Source organism: Meles meles, chromosome 10, assembly GCF_922984935.1.
Source record: "Meles meles chromosome 10, mMelMel3.1 paternal haplotype, whole genome shotgun sequence".
Lineage (NCBI taxonomy): Eukaryota > Metazoa > Chordata > Mammalia > Carnivora > Mustelidae > Meles > Meles meles.
The window spans coordinates 45,992,191-46,013,281 of NC_060075.1; the positions used below are offsets into that span (position 1 = coordinate 45,992,191).

At 39.1% G+C, this 21,091-nt stretch overlaps 1 protein-coding gene across 3 annotated transcripts in view; it reads right to left on the minus strand.

Annotated features, from left to right (window-relative positions):
• The window catches only part of ITPRID1 (ITPR interacting domain containing 1), a 106,470-nt gene extending 87,240 nt beyond the window's left edge, over positions 1-19,230 (minus strand). The window contains exons 1-2 of one of the 3 annotated variants that reach the window (XM_046021044.1): positions 19,135-19,172; positions 11,013-11,038 (exon numbers count right to left, since the gene is read on the minus strand). The gene's annotated coding sequence lies outside the window, so the exon portion shown is untranslated. Of the gene's footprint in view, positions 1-2,466; positions 2,502-11,012; positions 11,039-19,134 lie in introns of those variants that run through there. The other 2 variants (XM_046021043.1, XM_046021045.1) reach the window with 2 other exon arrangements.
• Positions 19,231-21,091: the final 1,861 nt, after the last annotated feature.

The following is a 21,091-nucleotide window of genomic DNA, read 5'->3' on the forward strand; positions in this document are numbered from 1 at the left end:
CAGATATCTGGCTAATCATGATTTCTGGGTGTGTCTATGAGGGTGTTTCCAGAACAGATTAGCACTTAAATCAGAAGACTGAGTAAAGCAGATTGTTATCCCCAGTGTGGACAGGAATTATTCAATCTGTTGAGGCCTGAAGAGAAGGAAAAGGTGGAGAGAAATTTCTCCTTCTCTCTGCCTGACTGTTGAGCTGGGACATCAGAATCCTCATGCTATAGAACGGGGGTTTACACCATTGATGCTCCTGGCTCTCAAGCTTCACACTCAGACTGGACTTACACCGCCAGTTTTTCTGGGTCTCCAGCTTGCACATGGAAGGTCATAGAACTTCTCAGGCTCCACAATTGTGTGAACAACAATAGGTAGGTAGATGGATAGATATAAATTCCTCCCTCCCTCTCTCTCTAATTAAATATATGGAATTTTATATATATATATATATATATATATATATATATATATATATACTAGCTCACTTCTCTGGAGAATCTGACCAACCAAAGCAGATGGCTATTTCTCTTAAAAATACTCTTAATTGGACTCTATAATACCTTCCTTCTATACACTTTTCCTAATACCTTGAAAAAATAACTGATCAATTTGCTTTAAGATTTTCAGGTGTACAAGGCACCTGGGTGGCTCAGGGGATTAAGCATCTGCCTTTGGCTCAGGTCACCATCCATGTGTTCTGGGATCGAGTTCTGCATTGGGCTCCCTGCTCAGGGGGGAGTCTGCTTCTCCCTCTGACCCCCCCCCCCAAATGCTCTCTCTCTCTCTCAAATAAATAAAGTCTTTAAAATATAATTTAAAAAGATTTTCAGGTGTGCACATCTCAAGTTTCAAAACATACTGTCACACAATAAAATTGCATCATATTTCAGTTCAATAAGAAACCACATAATGGTTAAATTCTTGACTACAATGAGAATGTGTTTCATCCAAGAACACGCAGACATAGCTGGCAGTGAGGAGAAGAGATCAAGATTTAAGCCAGCCCCTGGGTCTAAAGCCTCTTTCCAACCTGGATTATTCACAAAGGCATATTCTAACATATTCTTTACTCCTCTGACATCAAAGTTGTCATCATCTTTGCTTTCCCACCATGATCATAATCATAAAAATCTCAGGGAAGGTAGGGAAGAAAGTAGATATTATTCCTTATAAGTGATTATGAGAAACTATCCTGATATTACAACTTTATAGCTGTTAAGTATGTTGAGAAGACAAATCTTATTCCAGATAGAAATCTGCATATGCAGAAATAGGTTACCTATGCATTGTTGGAAGGATTCCTGCATTAAGGCAGATAAACTTCATATTATTCTTAGAACTGCGTGTGAATTTATAGTTATTTCTGAATTGAAGACTTAATGGAAAAAATACAAAGCAAAACAAACAAGACACCCCGACACAATTCATCAAAATGAGTTCCAATAGTGTTAAGGATTTAATGTGAAAAAAATGAAATGAAAATAGGCCTCAAAGAAAATATTGGTAAATATTTTTCTAATCTTGAGGTGGTGAAAGCTTATGGTGAAATGACACCAAAGGGAATGAAGGAAAATCACAATGGATTTAACCAGCTAAGAGTTTAAAAATTTCCTATAGCAAAAATAATAAAAATGTCAAAATGTTAAAAAATCTATAAAAATGTTGACAGTATATGTGACATGAAAGGCTTTTTTATCCTTGATGTATGACATGCGATTATAAATCAATAAAAAGAAGACACATAGAAGTAGAAACAATGTAATGAGGCAATTCAAAAGTAGGAAATCAAGGCACCTGGGTGGCTCATTCAGTTAAGTGTTCAACTTCTGACTTCAGCTCAGGTCTCGGTCTTAGGGTTGTGAGTTCAAACCCCACTAGCATGGAGTCTAGTTAAAATGGGGGGAGCATGTAGGAAGGGCTCAAGAATGTAAATATAGTGAACCTTATTAATATTCAAGGAAATGAAGACTAAAAAGACAATAGGTTGCCATATTAGATTCTCAGAAATTCATTAGTGTGAGAACACCTAGAAGATAGGAAATTGACACTCGTCGTTGTGGAAATATTAATTAGGGAAACCTCCTGGAGAGCTCAGATAATGTGTACTAATGTCTAAAGGAGGCAGACCTATGGGGAGATGGGAAAGCTATTCTTAGGGAATCCCAACAAATAACGATAGAAGGAACGACAGAAAATCATCCTCTGAACCAAATCATGGTAATAAGTACCAGTGAAAATGACACACGAGTCCCACTAGTTACAATAGAAAGTAAAAATAATTTCATCCTCTTACCTCAGAAACATTGCTTGACATGGTATTCACAACCAAAGGGAAGTAAACTAAGAATTTTGAGCCTAGAGCATTCCCATCCCCTTTATTTTTGACCTTTCCGTGTTAATGGCAGCCACCCAGGTCGTCATGGGAGTACGGAAATCATCCAGGCCAGAATCCATGACAATTAGATCGCTTACCTTATTGCTTATATATCTTTCTTCCTGGGCATTACCGGGTCACACTGCTGCAGGTACAGAAGTTTCAGATCATGTCACAGCTGCCCTCCCATTCCAACAGAGAGAAAATGAAAACAGAGGACTGAGACCCTTCCCCCACAGGCTGGAAACAAACAAATGGTAAGAATGACTCTTCCAGAAGAAAGGAATTTTGGCAGAGAAGTGGCCCTTGCAACTTGCTGTGGTTGTTCTCAGAAAGTGTCTGCTTCTATCTGGACGCCTTCCTGTCTCCTTGAGCATCACAGCTGCTAACATTAAAAAGTCCTTGTGAACACAGAAGCAGGTTTCTATCTGCTCCTGTTTAGGAGCTAGACATGGAAAGCCAGGGCAGTGGGCTTGCCCAAATCTACAGTCAACCTGGGGATAAAGATACAGAGGGATTCTCTTTAGCCTTCCCTCCAAGAAAGCAGAAAGTAGTTAGAAATGGCAAGAGAGATTGGTAGCAAGTCCTGGACTCAGGGGAGGAGTGTGGGGGAAGGAATACAATGGCTCCAGTTGTGTTTTTATTTCTCTGAACCCTTGGGCTGTTCCTTTAAAGCCCTTGACTTGCTGGCAGTAACATCAGGTCTGAATGCAGGGCTGGAAAGTACTTCACTGAGGAAGTAAGGCAAACTTGTCTTCATTTGGTTACCATGGTTATGGTACTGTGTGTAACCAACCCGACAATTTGCATTGCAAACTATCACTGGAGATGAGGACAGTAGAATTTGATATTCCAGGTGGAGAGACTCAATTCCCAGGAAGTTCTATTGGAAAGTTCAGAGGAAACGAAACATAAACATACGTGCGTATTCCCAAACCCATAAAGAAGGGACCAAGCTGTCAGGGCTAACAGTCAGTCCTACCTTCCATGGGATTTCAGTATTTGTGAAGAATTTTAATTGAAAAATCAGACAATCCCACTTTAGAAAGGTAAATAAGCACCATAGCAGCTTCATTTAAAAAAAATTAAATTTCACAGTCACATTCACCATGCATCCTTATAAAGGACACAATGCTAAAGCACTATTTAAAAAGGATTCTGTTCTTGAGTCGTGCATGCCAACCGTTCTTTTCATTTTGATAAGCTGCATTGTCAGAGTTTGGAATGATAGAAAAGACCATATGCATTTCAAACGATATTTCATTTCAAAGAAACAGGAACCCCAGGGATGCTTGGTGGCTCAGTCACTTAAATGACCAACTCTTGGTTTCAGCTCAGGTCATGATCTCAAGGCGATGGGATCTGGGCCTGAGTCAGGCTCTGTGCTCAGCCCAGAGCCTGCTTCAGATTCTCTTTTCCTCTCCCTCCTGCTCTGTCTCTCTCTCAAATAAGTCAAAAGTTTCAAAACAACAACAACAAAAACCAGGAACCCCAATAGATAAAAGTGGGAGGCTTCAAGGGGAATGAAGAGAAAGGCCTTACTATATTTCCCCTCTCCCCATGACAGTTTGAGAATTCCTCTGCAGAGTTCCTGGTGTCTGTGAGCAAGATTTGAATAGCCCTATAAACTGGCCTTGAAACTAACCTGGGAGATGTCCCTTGTCTCTTAGGATTTCTCTCACCTCTCTACCACTAGTGTCTGAGACCTTTACTCTCAGGAGCCCAGGAGTGTCTCAAGGTCTGAGGTAACACCACATCCTTTTCCTCCTGTGGCACCCACTGCCCATTTATCCTTGAGAAAATCAGAACCTGGGCGCCTGGGTGACTCAGTGGGTTAAGCCTCTGCCTTCAGCTCAGGTCATGATCTCAGGGTCCTGGGATGGAGCCCCGCATTGGGCTCTCTGCTCTGCAGGGAGTCTGCTTCCCCCTTCTCTCTCTGCCTGCCTCTCTGCCTACTTGTGATCTCTCTCTTGGTCAAATAAATAAATAAAATCTTTTTTAAAAAATAGTGAAATGGCAATTGATAGCCAGTGCATTGTTATGCTAAGAACAGCCTCCCAAATGGAACATTTCCTGCAGGGTCTTTCTTTCAGGTTGTAGAAGAATATCACTCAGGCACAAATAGATACTTACAGTGAGTGAACAGAGTTCACTGTCTGAGGGAGGAGGCAATAAAGTAGATCAAAATGACAATAGAGTTGCTAAGTTTTTCTGGAGAAAAAGAAACTATTATGGGACCTTATAGGTAGGGCTCTTGGCCCAGCTTTGGGGGTTTGGAAAAAACTCCTGGAAAATACCAAGTCGAAGCCTGGTCCTAACAGAGAATAGAAGTTAGTGGAGGAGGTGAGGGAGAAGAGAGGTAAACTAAAAGGCGGAGTTTCTCCGGTTAGCGGAGAGGTGAGAGTAGAACAAAAGTGAGATTGGATAAGTGATGCCATGCAGTTTCCATATTTTCAATAAGTAGGTCATTATCATAGCCTTGACTTTTTTGGATTAACATAGTAATCTTGTAATGGAATGTCAAGGATAAAAGGAAAATGAGACCCGGAAAAGCTAGTGATTTGACAGTTTAGCAAAATGAATTTTTTGGTATATTACGCGCTAGAACTAAGGTGTCAGGAATCCTCTATGTAATGCTTCTACCATTAATGGGTCATCCTGGGAAAACAGACTAAAAGAAGCCCAGTTATCAGGTGAGTTCACCAGTAAACCCCTTTGTCTGGGGTAGCCTTCTTAAAGTGCCAGTACGTAAATTTTAGCCCCTACGTTCTGCATGGGGTAGGAGGAAGGTAGAGGGAACAGCATGTGCATGGGACAGAAGAGGGAATAGTCCACTTGAAGAATTGCAAGAGTCTAGGTATGGCTACTGCGAAAACTATGAAGAGGTGTTTCAAGTCATACAGCTGGAGAGAGAAGGAGTAACGGGATCGTGAAAGATGTCATGTGCTATTAAGAGCTTTAAACTTTATTCTGAGGGTAGTGGGAAGTGACATGATCAAATTTATATTTTAAACATGTTCTCTTGCTTCAATATGGAGAATGGAATAAGTGGAAGGAACTGAACTGAAGGATGCGAGCCTGGAAGCCAGGTGAGATATAATTGTGACTACAACCATGGCCTCAAGATTAGAAATAAAAATGTGGGTAACTTGGGACTACTGTGGGAGAATAAAAAATCAGTAGGTTTCATTAATTGTCCACTATGTAGGGGGAGACAGTGGTCAAAGATTTTTCTCAGGTTTCTAACTTGGGCAATTGGGTTGGTACCATTTCTTTATTGAGCAGGGATTACAGAAGGAGGAGTCAGTTTATGGAGGGATCTAGCGTGTTTTGTTTTGCAAATGTAGCTTGAGGTTTCCGTAGAAACCCTCAGGGGAAGTATCAATATGCAGCTTGGATACTGAGTCCAGAGTTCAGTAGTGAAGGTGGGGCTAACATACCTGGGTAGCCACAGACTAGCTCCTACGTGAACCAAGGTGACAGATGAATTCATTAAAGGATGGAGTCTGGAGTGAGAGGAGAATCCAGACCGTGATGATGAGGAAAAGAGTTAAGAATGCCAAAGCAGAAGCAGACATGGGCTCTAAAGAACTAAAACGTTTGACCTACATGAGAAGCCACATCATAATCATGTTGCTTGGAGTGGAGAATAGAGTTGGAGGCATTGTTGAAATGTCTACTGGGAGTAAACTCTCATAGGGAGAAACAACAGATAGTAGGGGTTTTTAGTAAAAGGGCTCTCAGACCTGAATGAGCATGGGAGTTCCTGGAGAGAACTTTCTAGTCCATCAGTAGATCTGGGGTGGAATCAGAAAATCGGCATTTTTTCCTCAAGTCTTCCTCAAGTTTCCAGAACAGTGCAGATGTAATGAATCCCAACAACAGCATTTCAGAATCATTGTCTCTAGTGGGCTAACCCTTTCCCCTGGTTGAGCTCTAACCAGTTTTCCTTCTTGTTATTGTTCTTCTACACACACTCACCTTCTTTTATTAAACATTTAAAAAGACATATTGATTAGGCTAGAAGCGTGCTACAATTCCCACTTTTACCCTCAGAAAACTGCTTTTGCAGAGAAGTGAATTAGTAAATTAGTGAAGAAGTGGATTGGAATGATGGTAGATTAATGCTCAGAGACAGAGCCTGGGGTAGGGAGAGAAAGCTTCAGCCTTCCCAGAATCTTCATCAGACCCACATTCTTTACTAAGACCCATTGAAGTGTTTCCTGTTTTATGAAAAAGACTATGTCAACATAACTTCAAAGGTATACTCACTCTCATTTCAAGCTAGTCCTTCCCATACAGGAGTTCTGTATTTAGTAGTTATGATAAAAATAAGATGATAAGATGATGGCAATAATGGCTACTATTTATTTTTGACTTGTGCTAAATCCCACACTAAAAGTTTTACAAGATTTTCTTACTTGATTCTCCCAAGAAACTTAGGAGGAAGTCGTTCATTTTTTTTTTTAAGATTGATTTATTTATTTGACGGGGAAGGGAGTGGAAGGAGAAGGTAAGAAAGAGGGGAGGGGCAGAAGGAGGGGGAGAGAGAATCTCAAGCAGACTACCCATTGAGCATGGAGTCTGACATGGGGCTTGATCCCAGGACCCTGAGATCGTGACCTGAGCTAAAATCGAGTGGGATGATTAATCGACTGAGCTACCCAGGTACCCCAAGGTAGAAGTCATTTTTATCTTCATCTTGTAGATGAAGAAACTGAGGTTCATAGATATTAAAACAATTTGTCCTCAGTCACATAAGTCATATGAATAGAGGCAGGGGGCAGGCACATCTATATCTATCTGACCCCCAAATCCATATTCTTAATAATTATATGTATTTCCACAGCTCAAAAAGGAATGCAAGCAGCTCCTATACACTTTCCAAAATTATTAGTTCAAGGAAGAAAAGCATATCTTTTCAGAGATGTCAGTTTTCCAAGTAGATTTAGCCCTGGACTCATCAAACTGAGTCAGAGATATGGTTGTCATATCTGCTGAGAGAGTTTCTATGCAGTTCCAAGAACCTGGCTGAAAAGGGACAAGAGCTAAAGGTAGGCTTTCCTTCCTCCCACATTTATGCAGATATGCTCCAGTTCAATAGTTTTGTACATTCCCAATGAGCCAGAAACTTATGAGAAAATATAATCTCCATGTACAGTACAATTAAATGATGATTGGAACTGATTTATAAGTTAGTAAGCTACAAAAATAAATGGGAGGCAATTCTTTCCTAAGTAATCTTTAGCAGATAATATAAATCTAGATGCTAATGCTTGTTATGAGATTAACTGACCCCAAATAGCTCTATATTCCACTAGATGGACATTAAGATTGGATTTCATTTTAGGAAAACATTTCACAATGCTTTTTATATTTTAGCCCTTAGAGCTAAATTGGACACATCGAGACTGCTCAACAAATATTTGTTATTCATTCTCATCTCAATAATCCTGACTGAAGATCCAAATTAAAAGCTGCCTCTACTATGGAGGAGACTTCCTCCCCCTCCACCATTTTCCTCTCATTTTATTAATGCTGGTCCCAGAGCACTTAACACATTGTGCCTGTTATTAGACCACTGAGTCAACTGGAACTGATTTTACCAATGAGAACTTGGCGATGTCTGCAGACATTTTTGTTGTCACAGTGGGGTGGAGGACACCAATGGAATCTAATGGCTAGAGGCCAAGGAGACTGTTCAATATGCTGAACAGAGCAGAGCAGCTACCCTCCCCCAACAACAAAAATTTTTTCAGTTCCAAATATCAAAAGAGTGTTGAAACCCCCATACTACACAAAAGAGAAGCATAAATTGCTTAGGACTTAGGGCCCCAAGAGCTTAGTCCCAGCGCTGGTTCCAACGTGTACTATACATGAGACCCTGTAGGTCTCAATCCCTGAGACTCAGTATTCTCACCAGTAAAATGCAATCATTCATTCATAAGTGCTCCTCACACAATTATTGTAGGGATCACTGCCATAATGTATGAAAAATATTCTTTAAACTGACTAAAATCATGTTAGATGCATGGTGATTGGTATGTGTGATGACAATCATAATTATCATCATGCAGGCAGTTTGGATACATGGTTTTAGAGCTCAGTAATGAAAGAAGTTCCATTTCAAATCTAAGTAGAATGTTATTAGTTTTAATTTCATCTCAACAGGTATTTATTGAGCAATATCTCTGAGATAGCTTTCTTCCAGGTATTACACATAATAAAAATAAGATATTCTCCCTAAATTAAGGAGCTCTCTTTTTAAGATGGAAATAAAAGCATAAACAAAAAGTTATAATACTATGGGAAATAATGTAAGATAACAGAGAATAGGTGAATAAAGTTTTTTAGAGGCAGAGCAATCCAAAATATATTTTAAAAGTTTATGGGCTGTGTTATTGCTGGCAACAACAACAAAACCCTTTCTTTACTCTCTCCCTTTACTGAATCCCATGGGGGAAAATGTACATTTTTATGACTTAGATTACCCACTCTACAGAAGATGAAAGTTGACAAGAAAACTGAAACTGCCTTCTAACAATGAATATGTTCAATCTGACCATATAGGAAAGTAACAGGATGGAGGCAGCTCCCTAATCTTTACTCCTGAAATGGGACCACTAGCCATGACGCAAAACAACTGTATACACTGTGAATTGCTTATCACTGTAATTGAGGTATAAAATGCTTTCAGAATGCAAAGAACAGTATTTGAGGAAAGTGTTCTAGGACACTCCAGACAGCTGGATCATCATCTCATTTCTTGTGCTCATAAGAAATAATGAACTGATCAATAAATAAAGGTCTGATGAACTGAACCAATGTGACACGGTAATATAGAAAGGGGGCACTAGTTTTAGTTCTTCCTCTACCAAGTTTGATTGGAAGAGAGAAAGCCAAATATTCAGAGACATTTCATAGAAAACAGTAAATGGAGTCATTTTGCCTACACATTGTCTTGAGAATGGAAAAATATCAGGATCACTAAATAGCTGGTATATTAGTTATCTTGTGTTATATTAGATATATTCGGACACTATCCCTGTCATGTTCCTTTCCATGAATGTAGTCAGCATTGTCCACTCTAGTGGTTCCAAGCCATTTTAGTCTAAAGGTTTCTTCAGTAGTTCAAGAAGAACCACCACCCTTACGACTACAATTTCTGTCAACAAGCCTCACAAAGTAAGAAAAACGTCCAGATTTCTGACACAATCCTAATGAGCAATAGTGTATGTGTTACTATTTTGCAACAGGAACACACTGAATATGACATGGTTTGAGGTCATCTAAGATCCCTCCTGGATGCAATCCAGGAGAATCTCATATTTTTGTGGGCTTTCCCTCCAGGAAACCCACCAGGTCCTCATAGTGAAGATGAAGGAAAGATCCCTTCATGGTTCTAAGAGAGGGAGAGGAAAAGTAATCATTATGAAATATGTTCAGATCCTTCTCCACAGCAAAGGTCTACTTTCCAGGGGAAAAAGGATTTACCAGACCTTTACCCCAATTTAAGGGAAGAGAATTGTGGAAGAGAATTTCTCCTTTATTAGACCATTTTAACCTTGTCTCACCTAAGGGGGAAAAAAAACCACAACCATAGTTAACAGTGGTCAGATCTCCAAGAATATAGACAGGCAATTCTGCCAGGTAGGGCAACTATGGGCAGGAGGGAAAAGATTATCCCACCAGAAAAACACTTGTGAAAATCACAGCCCTAACACATAGGCCGTTTAAGACTAGATCTAATCAGAATATTATAGAATGCTTCCTCTCCCCAACATTTATCCAATACACCAATAGCGTTCCTGTATAATACTAGTGGGTTACAGTGAAAGAGTTGCAACCTCCGTCTCTCTTTTTCTCCAAGGAAGACCAAAGTAAAAATAGGAGCCCAAAACTAAGACACTAGAGGAATTTGAAACTTCTGGTACTTAGAGCTATAGCAATCATTAAACATAGTTCAACTTCTAGTTAGATTAACATAAATTCTCACACCAAAAGTTGTTTACCTCAGTTCCTATTACCTGATACAACATGTATGACTTTCAACAAAAATTTATAAAACACATCAAAGGCAAGAAAAAACATGGTCTGAGGAGACAATAGAATCATTAGAACCAAACTCAGGTATGACACAGATGTTGGAATGATCAGATGTACAGTGTAAAATAACCATGATTAATGTGTTAAGGGTGTAATGGAAAAAGCAGACAGTATGCAAATTTTTTGGATGGGTCATGTAAGCAGAGAGATGGAAACTTTAAGAAAAAAATCAAAAGGAAATTCTAGAAATAATATATATTGCAGCAAAAATGAAGAATGCTTTTGATGAAATCATTAGTAGACTCACACAGCCATGGAAAGAATCTGTGAGCTCAAAGATAGATCAGGAGAAACTTCCTAAACTGAAAGTCAAAGAGGAAAAAGAATGAAATCTAAAATAGAACATTCAAGTACTATGGGACAATTCTAAGATGTGCCATATACGACTTTAATATCAGAAAGCAAAGAGAGAACAGAGCAGAAAAAAATATTTAAACAAAAGCCGAGAACTTTCCAAAATTAATGACAGACTCCAAATCACAGATTCAGGAAATTCAGAGGACACCAGGTAGGATAAATATGAGAAAACCACACCTACCTATATCACCTTCACACCATAGAAACCTAAAAACAAAAAGAAAATTTTGAAAGGAGCCAGAGAAGGGGAAATGTACCTAGAAAGGAAGGAGGGTAAGAATCACAACAGACTTCTTATCAGAAGCCATGGAAACAAAACGGGAGTGGAGGGAAAATATTTCAAGTATTGAATGAAAATCCCCCCTCCCAAATTAGAACTCTCTATCCACTAAAATTATCTTTCAAATGAAGGGAAAGTAAAGACATTCTCAGAAACACAAAATTTGGGAAAATTCATCACGTGTGGAACTGTCCTGAAACAAATGTTAAGAGAGTGTCTTTGGGTAGAAGGAAAATGATCTAAGTCAAAAATTTGGATCTATAAAAGAAAAGAGAATCATGGAAGAACAAAAGATAAAGGTGGAATAAAATGTTTTGTTTTTCATACTCTTAATCGATCTAAAATATAACTGTTTGAAGTAATAATAGTAACAATGTATTGGGTGATTATAACATACAGATAAGTGAAATAAATACAGTAATATCACAAATGGATAGGAGGGAGAAACTGGGACTATTCCATACAGATACAGAAGGTATCCGTATGACAAAGGAAATGGTATAGTGTTATTTAAAGTGAATTTAGATCAGAGGTGGCTGGGTGGCACAGTCACTTAAGCATCAGACTCCTGGTTTGGGCTTATGCCATGATCTCGGGGTCCTGATCTCCTGGAAGATCGAGCCCCACGTAGGCTCTGAGTCTGCTTCAGTTTCTCTTTCTCTCTCCCTTTGCCCCTCTCCCCTGTGCTTTCTCCAAGAGAAAATTTACTTATTTAAATAAAATTTATTTATTTAAATTCACTTCTAAAAATATTTTAGAATAAATATAACTGACAAGCTAAGAGAAGAACTATAGAATTATATAAAATGCTCAATGAAACCAAAGAAAGCAGAAAAAGGGGGAGGAAAAAAAAAACAAGGAACAAGTGCAGCCAATAGAAGACAATTACAAACGCAGTAGATACTAATCCAATTATATCAATAATCTCTTTAAATGTGAATGGTCTAAATACGCCAGTTAAAAAACAAATACTGTCAAAGCGGATTAAAAAACCAAGCCCTAATTATATACTGTCTACAAGAAATGTACTTTAAACATAAAGACTCAAATAAATTAAAAGTAAAAGGGATGGAAAAAGATATACCACACTAATCAAAGCAAGCTGAATTAGCTATGTTTATTTCCAACAAAGCTGACTTCAGAGCAAGGGAGATTATCAGGGATAAAGATGGGCATTATATGATTATAAAGGTTTAAATTCGTTAAGAAGTCTTAACAATCTTGTGTATACACCTAATACAAGAGCATCAAAACATATGATGTGAAAACTGACAGCACTTAAAAGAGGAATAGACAAATTTACTATCATAGTTAGAGAGACTTTAACACTCCTCTTTCAGTAACTGATACACAAAGCAGGCAGAAAATCAGTAAGGGTATTGACAGCCTGAACAACACTATTAACCAACTTGATCCAAATAGCATTTATAGAAAACTGCATCCAACTACTGAAGAGTATGCATTCTTCCCAAGCTCACATGGGACATTCAGCAAGATCGACCACATTCTGGGCTATAAAATACAGTTACAAGATGAGATAAATTTAAAGACTTTATGGGTTTACAAGACTAGAAATCACACAAAACATGTTCTCATGAACAATGGAATCAAACTAGAAATTAAAAACAGAAAAAAACTGGGAAATTTTGAAATAGAGATTAAACAACAGAATTTGAAGCAACATAACATGAGTCAAAGAAGAAATCTCAAGATAAATTTTAAAATATTTTGAGCCAAATGAAAATGAAAACACAAAAGTATAAAAGCAGTGTTTAGAAGGGAATTTATGGTACCTATTTTAGAAAAAATAAAGATTAAAAAATGGACAGACTAAGCTACTACCTTGGGAAACTAGGGAAAGAAGAGCAACCTAAGCCTAAAGCAAGCAGGAGAAAAGAAAAGAAATAATAAAAATGACAGTGAAAATCAATGAGGTTGAAAACAGGAAAATACTAGAAAAAAATTAATGAAACCAAAGCCATTTCTTTGAAAAGATTAATAAAAGGGATAAATCTCTAGCCAGGCTGAGAATAAAAGGGAAAAGACACAAATGTAAGGCAGGAGCCAGATTTCTCACAGTTGGAGTGGAAATTTACAAATAAACAAGGGGAAGAGGCGGCAGTGACCCAGGTGGTAAGGGATTAGACTCCGGGACATCAGAATTAACTCATGATTAGCTTACTGTAGATACAGATGGTTACATATGGACATATTATAGGTATGTCTATATACAAGGGTGGACAGACACATATATATTTCCTCCTTCAGTCAGCTGAGAAGGCCTAGAAGCGAAATATTCCACCATTAATAAGCATGCCTAGTACCTAGAACTTGGTTTCTGATACCATTCTTCAATAAAAGGAACCAGTGCTCCTTGAGAGATGGCTGATTCTAGGTCTAGGGCGGGAAATATAAAACATGAACTTACAGCTCTTGACAGTGCTAGAAGGTAAGGACGTGCTAGACACACACACACACACACACACACACACACACACACTGATGTGTAATGTCAGAGATCCAAAAACCATCTGTGGAAAAAAAAACCTCCTAGTGGCCAAAGCTGGTACAATTTGAACACACACTGAATCAAACAGCATTAGACCAAGACCAAAAGTTTAAAATAACTAGCCATGAGTCCTCACTGATATAAATGAGTGATTGAATTAATAAATAATTATGGGGAAAGAGACCAATCTCCCATGCAGAAGAATTCCAAATAGTTTAGGTCAATACACCACCTTCTAAATTCCCACTCCCTGGAGGTGGGCTATGCATAGTGATTTTCTTTTAGAGGGTAAAGTATAAGGTGTGTTTGGGTAGAGACACCTGGCAGACAGTACCTGTGCGGGATGATCAAGGTCAACATTGGCAGCAATGTCATGTCGACTGTTATGTAGCCTTGACCCGACATGAGTAGAGTGCTATTTTACCTCTGAGTTCTTCCTCATAACCCTACTCTAATCATGAGACAAATCCCAGAGAAATTCCAACTGAGGGATAGTCTACAAAATGCTTGGTCAATATTCTTTAAAAAAAATTGCCAAAGTCATCAAAAACAAGGGAAGTCTGAGAAACTGTGTCAGTCAAGAGGAGCCCAAGAAAATGTGACAACAAAATGTAATGTTACATCCTTCATGGGATTGTGGAACAGAAAAAAGAGCATCAGTTACAAACTAAGGGAATTTAACCATGGACTTTAGTTACTAATAATGTATCAATATTAGTTCATTGATTGTAACAAATGTGCCACACCGATGTCAGATGTTAATAATAGGGAAAATAGATCTGGGAGACTCTCTGTACTACCTTTGCAATTTTTCTATATATCTCAAGTTATTAAAAAATAAGAAGTTTTATTTATGTGGAAATTGGCCTCGATGGCATTTAGTGTATCCACCCCAATGCTGAGATTGAGTGACTTTAAATAAGATATCCGTGAGAGTGCATTGTGACAACTAGTAGCAGGAGATTTTATATATATATATCCATTAAAATTATACATCTATTGAGAGTCTGGAAATCCATACGTATATGTATATGCACACATCTACCTAGAGATATAATAGCACTATAATCTCTGGACACTATCATTCTGATTATGGACAATCTTTATTTTCTTCATTCCATTGTGACAGTATTTTAAAAACAATTTACCTGGTGCCTACGTGGCTCCATTTGTTAAGTGTCTGCCTTCAGCTCAAGTCAAGATCCCAGAGTCCCGGGATCCAGTCCCCCATCAGGTTCCCTGCTCAGTGGGGAGTCTGCTTCTCCCTCTGTCTTTCACCCTGCTTGTGCTCACGCACGCTCTCTCTCTCTCTCTCAAATAAATAAAATCTTAAAAAAAAAAAAAGAAAAACAATTTACCAAGGACACAATTATTCTTGTCAACTAAAGAGAAGTTAATGGAAGTTTTTATTTTGAAAATCAATGAGTATCCATGGTGAGTGGGGCCTGTCGGGGCTGTGTGTCCTTACTCCAAACTCAGCTAGCACCCTGCGCTTACCTCTGTCATTGTGTTTACGAGAAACTGCTTTATATGTTTATGTTATTTGTCTGTCTTCCTTCTGCAATTACAAAATTCAATTACAAAATTACAAAAAAAAAAATCTGTACTCCTACCACCTTAGAAAGCCTGGCACGCATGCCGTGTCCTTGGGGGCGCAGGCAGAGGGGATCGCTCTGTGAGGTCTAGGACAAGTGACTGCTTGAGTTTCTTCATATGAAAATGCAGAAGGTGGGCTACTGCCATCTCTGGGGCTCCTTCCAGATCTAGGATTCAAGATTCTTTTCCCATCTCAATGAATTGGGCATAATTTCACAAAACAGGAACTCTAGGGGGATTATGTGACTCTCCCAAATTCTTCTTTTGCATCTTCTGGAAGGTGATGGAAGATCGAGATTCAGGAAATGTCGGCTCTGTTTGAATGGGCGCAGAAAGCCTTTTTCTGTAAGTTTTAAATAATTTATTATCTGCAGTTAAATTTGTCTTTGAAAATTTACAAATGCCTGAACAAACCAGAATGCTTAAAATATGAAAGGATTAAATACAAGGATAATTATTTTGTAAGATCTTTGTGAATATGTTTTTTAAATTTTCTACACTATGCAGAAAAGCTCCTGTGTGATAAAGTGAGCATATTGCTCTATGTGTGTCACTCAGATGATGCTGCTTTTTCCTGGGACCCAAGGATTAAGGAAGAATGATGGAAAAACACGATTCACTGTCTACACCTCTAAAAGTCACAATCTGAGGCTTTTCCAGCTTCAGTGATTCTGCCCTGTCTTGATCAGCAATAATCTCCCATCCAAGTACTAACCAGGCCCGACCCTGCTTAGCTTCCGAGATCAGACGAGATCGGGCGCGTTCAGGGTGGTATGGCCGTAGACGATCAGCAATAATCTCCAGCTATTCCACTCCTGTTCCTCAGTGACACTGATTGCTTGGAACCACTAGTTCACATAAAAAAGCCCATGACAGTGGTATTCGTTTCCTATTGAGCTGTAACAAATTACTACGCATTTAGATTGAAGGCAACACACATTTATTATCTTACAGTTTTGGAGGTCAGAGGTCTAAAATCAGTGGCACTAGGCTCAAATCAAGGCGTTAGCAAGGCTGTATTCCATTTTGGGGGCCCTGGGGGAGAACCCACTTCCTTGCCTTTCCCAGCTTCTAGAAGTTGCCCACCATTGCGTGCTCAGGACTGCGACTCCAGCTTCAAAGCCAGCAGGGTGGCATCTTTGGAGCTCTCTGACACGGACCCTCTGCCTGTGTCATCACATCTCCTCTCTAACTCTGACTCTCCTGCCCCTTTCGAACAAGGACCCTGTGATCACCCTGGGCCCACCCTGATAATTCCAGAGAATCTTCCCATCTCAAGACTCTTAATCATATCTCTGAAGTCCTTTTCGATACGTAAGGTAATGTGTTGACATCTTTGCTACAGGGGCCTTGATTCTGTCTAGTATATATCCTTCTTTCCTGTACTAGCCAGTGGAGCGGACATCTCTTGTGTGAAACCCTATTTTCATGAAACCTCTGAGTCAGGCATCTTCGGTACCAGTCGCATCTTGTCCCAGAGAAGTCACTGCTTTGTTGGTTCCACAAAGCTTGCCCTTTTAGAAAGTGTAAAATGATACGTGAGGCTCTAATTATAGCCTTGTGAGCATATAATACTTTCGTATCAGGCAGAATTGGTTTTTTTTCTTAAGAGTATAGCTTTGGTGGGACACAGATTTAAATCCGGGCTCCACCCTCTACGATCTCTGTCACTTAGAGTGGGTGGCTTGCTTTTTTTCCGAGCTTTGCTATCTCTGACTCAACCACAACTCCTGTCATCCTTATACTATATCCTCCCCTATCCCTGAGATTTCTCTCTTGAGATTTGAAGAATAGCCAGGGTATCTTAAATTACATAGTAAGGGGCATAACTGAACTTCATAGACTTTAATAGAAACAAGCAGAAAACAAACAAGTTCATATAATGTGGGTGGGCTTTTTCTATGAAGCCTAAAGTTTGACTTATTCAAATCCTGTCTCTGAAAACATTTTTAATTCTTATTTTCTAGAACCTATAAACACCTACCAAAAAAAAAAAAAAAAAAAACCTTGAAAAAGTACCTAAAGTTCCAGTAAGACTCTAAGGTGATGAATATTATGCACATAATAAAATATGATGTTTATAAAAAGGAGTTTACTATTAATCTTCTGGCCCCTTTCACTCCTTGCTCTACCCTGTGTCTCTGTGATTCTCTGTGTCTTGTTCAAGTTGTTCTGCGTGCCCCATGGTTTTGGGGGTCCAACTCCTTTTTCCTTTTTTTGAAAAGAAAATTAAATTAAGTTTCCAAAGTATTCCTGTCCTTCCCCAGTGTCCCTTTTTATTAATATTATATTGAATTGGTTAAAAATTCAATATTTAATTAGGAGCCTAGTATATTATTAGCAACATAATTTATTAAGGACTGATTATATATACACACACACACACACACACACACACACACACTTATTTTTTTTTCTTAGCGCAATGTCTTTGGCATTTTATAACATGAAATAGAAAACAGGCAGCCCCATCTGCAAAGGAGGACTCCTCGATCACATTCTTGGGATCTGTGCCCTGATTCCTTCTTTCCCTCTTCTCATTCTCTCATTCACATTCCCTCTTTCAGTCATTTTTTCTTTATGTAAGAAATGCAACACTTTGGCTCATTGCCAACATTTTGAACAATACAACGTATATAACACAAAGTGGGAAAAATGTTCCCATCTTCTCAATCTGGAGAAGTAATCATGATAAAAAGTGTTGCAAGTTTTGGCCTCCAGGATGTTTCATCTGTATACACCTGCTGGACATTATGCCGTGACCAAGTGTGTAGATCTGATTTATGTTTTACTGGCCACATAGGTGTCCATTGCATGGATGTATCACAATTTATTTCTCTTGAGTGCTCTCTTTACTGTTGCCGCAGAAAGCAGATTGTTTGTCTCATTGCATTTATCACTCCATGTATTTTTCAGGGGAGAAACACCAAAAAGGAATGCAAATGCAGCCCTAGAGCTATTTCCTCAAAAAAAAAAAAAAATCCTTTCTCCCAAACCCCCTCACTTCTTGATCTCTCATCTTAGAGGAGTGAAGGGAGTGGCCCAGGAAAGTTATTATTTAGCAACGTATTATCCACCATGAATAAACAATTACTGTGAAAATACCCCGGGAATGGTGATGTCAGAACCAGGAGCAGGGGAAGGGAGCCCTGTGCTGACTTTAGAAAAATATCTGCTGAAAATACAGTTACTTTTATTATGCAGCAAGACAGACAGATACACACACATATATAAAACAAAGGCTTTGTGTTTCCATATGTTGATATATAAATATACTGGAACATTCAATTTCATTATTCTTAGCATGTTTCATTAATTAACAACTTATATCTGCTAAAGATAAGGTACCAAAGCATCATTCTGCTTAGGGCGTGCTGAACATTGTTCTGAACGACATCCTCACACAAAAATTTCACCATCTGGAAACCAGAAATGGAGCATCATGCTTACAGGGGGTTCTTATCTCCTGGACTTTTCTACTTATCTCCCTCTCTCTCTGTCTTTTCCCTCCCCTCGCCTGGAGTCAGCCAGCTCTCATGGCCACACCATGTGTTTGTCAATTCCTAGCAACAGCTCTAGATTATGATCATCAGTGATGTGTCTCGACCCACAGAGAGACTCAGACTTCCTTCTCCTCCTTTTGTCTCCTCAGGGAACTCCTCAGCCGCCGTATCACCGACAGGATTTCTCATCGTTCTACTTGTTTCTAACAAAGGCAGTCTCATCCATGTCCTCCTCAAGCCTGTTAGCTTGGTCACAGTCACAGTCAAAAGAGACTTATAAATACTTATAAACAAAAAGTACTTAGAAATAGGAGAGGGAAAGAGGAAGGAGACTTTCTGTGTCCCTTCTGCAGTGACCAGGAAGAACATTTAGGTTGCTAAGGCACAAAGAGAAGTTCTTGACGAACAGTCTTACCTCTGCCCGGTGGCGTAGAGCTCGGGGGACAAGCAAAGCCCATCCCCTAAGGAAGCCAATCGTGACAGCCCCCTCTACCAGCCCCCATCTACCTGCAACGAAAGATCCACTCCTGAACTAACCGACAGTTGTGTACCTGGACAGTTCCTAAAGGAAACAGTGTAGCATTTGACTAATCTTGCATAATATTTTCATAATCCACACCCATTTGTCCCAAGGAAAAACCAGTTTCCTGATCTTTTTGTATCAGGAGACATTCCAGACAGGAGGCTGAGACAGTGGAGCTCCTTCAGACAAAGGATCCGAAGTAGAGGAGACTTCCTGTATGTGTGGGCACCACAAGATTTTGGGAGGTTTACTTCAAGTCGGGCCCAGGACTAGAAAAAGGAGAAATGAAGAACAAATCACTCTCCTCTCTCCAAGGATCTTGCAGACTTTGGAGGGATCACAATCAGTAACTCCCATGGAGAAATGTTGAGGACACAATGGGAGAGGGGACATATTATCAACCGGGAATTTGGGAAGGATTTACCAAGGAGTAGTGTCTGCAATGGGTTTTGAAGCATGAGTAGGAGTTCTCCTATTAAATGAGGATTGAGCTAGGCTTGGGTGGTGGGAAAGATATTGAAAGCCAAGAGATCAGCATACAAAGGTAATAAATTATTGAACAGGATGATACATTTGGGGAACTGCAAGTCTTCTGTATGGCCGAAACAGAGTATGTGGAAGCAAAGGGGAGAGATGAGGCCGAAGAAGTAGGAAGCCTCACATCATGGGCTGATTTACAACTTAGAAAGTAACAACTGTGAATTTGGATACTATAATGACTCTACACTTTACTGGCTGAACTTAGCATATTATTTGTAATTGCGAGGGGGAAGCATTGAAGGGAGGAGTTTGATGTATATTTAGTTACTCTGTGTGCTCAGAAAAAGGGTCGTCTGGTTGATCACACGACCTACTGAAGTAGGTCACTGAATACCAGCTTCCAAATAATTAGAATAGTTAAAGTCCATTAAATATTAAAGCTGCCATTAGTACATGTGAATACTTCTTTGACACTTCAGAAGGAACGTCAAGACTTCAGAAAGGGTCAGGACTGTAATCAGCCTGACTCCCACTCTGTATGAGGTCCAAGGTGATTGCCAACAAGGTCCATGAGGGAGGAGGTGAACTTAGGATTCTCCTATTTTAAAAATCACTTGCATTTAGAATATTTTTATACTTTATGTGCTGTGAAGCCTCCTGACAGATTGAATTTGAGCCAGTGTAATACATGAAGCACTGCACTAATAATGTTAATACAAACAAATAATCAGAATAAACCACATTTCCCCACGTGATCTAGTAAACATATGGTCTTGCGGTTGAAACTTGGCAAGTTAATTGTCATAAGAACCCTGAAAGGAAGGTGGAATGAATTGGTAATTCTATCCCTAGGTCAGATCTCCGTCCTTGATATTTCCCTGTTCCCACAGACTGGCAAACCCCTAAAACAGCAAGTACATTCTATTGTTAGCATTTCTTCCCCCAGTGAAATTGCATTAATGATTATAATTTGCTCCATTGGTATTGGTTTTACAGCTTCATTTAAATGCAACCATTATTTTACTTTGTTTTTAAAGATCTGTTAGATACCCAGGGCAGGAAAGATTTTTTTTTCTTTTCCTTTCTATATTTAACATGTAAGAAGCTAAGACTCAGAAAGGTGGTTGCTTTGTCCAAGGATACATAACATGAACTCTGGAACTACAATGGATGCTTCTACCTCTGGAATCTGAATTCCTGTTTTCACAATATCATATGGCCTCAAGGACATAACTGACTTACTTACTCAGTTTATTTTTTATTTTTTTTTAATTAACATATAATGTATTATTTGCCCCAGGGGCACAGGTCTGTGAATCATCAGGCTTACACAATTCCCAGCACTCACCACAGCACATACCCTCCCCAA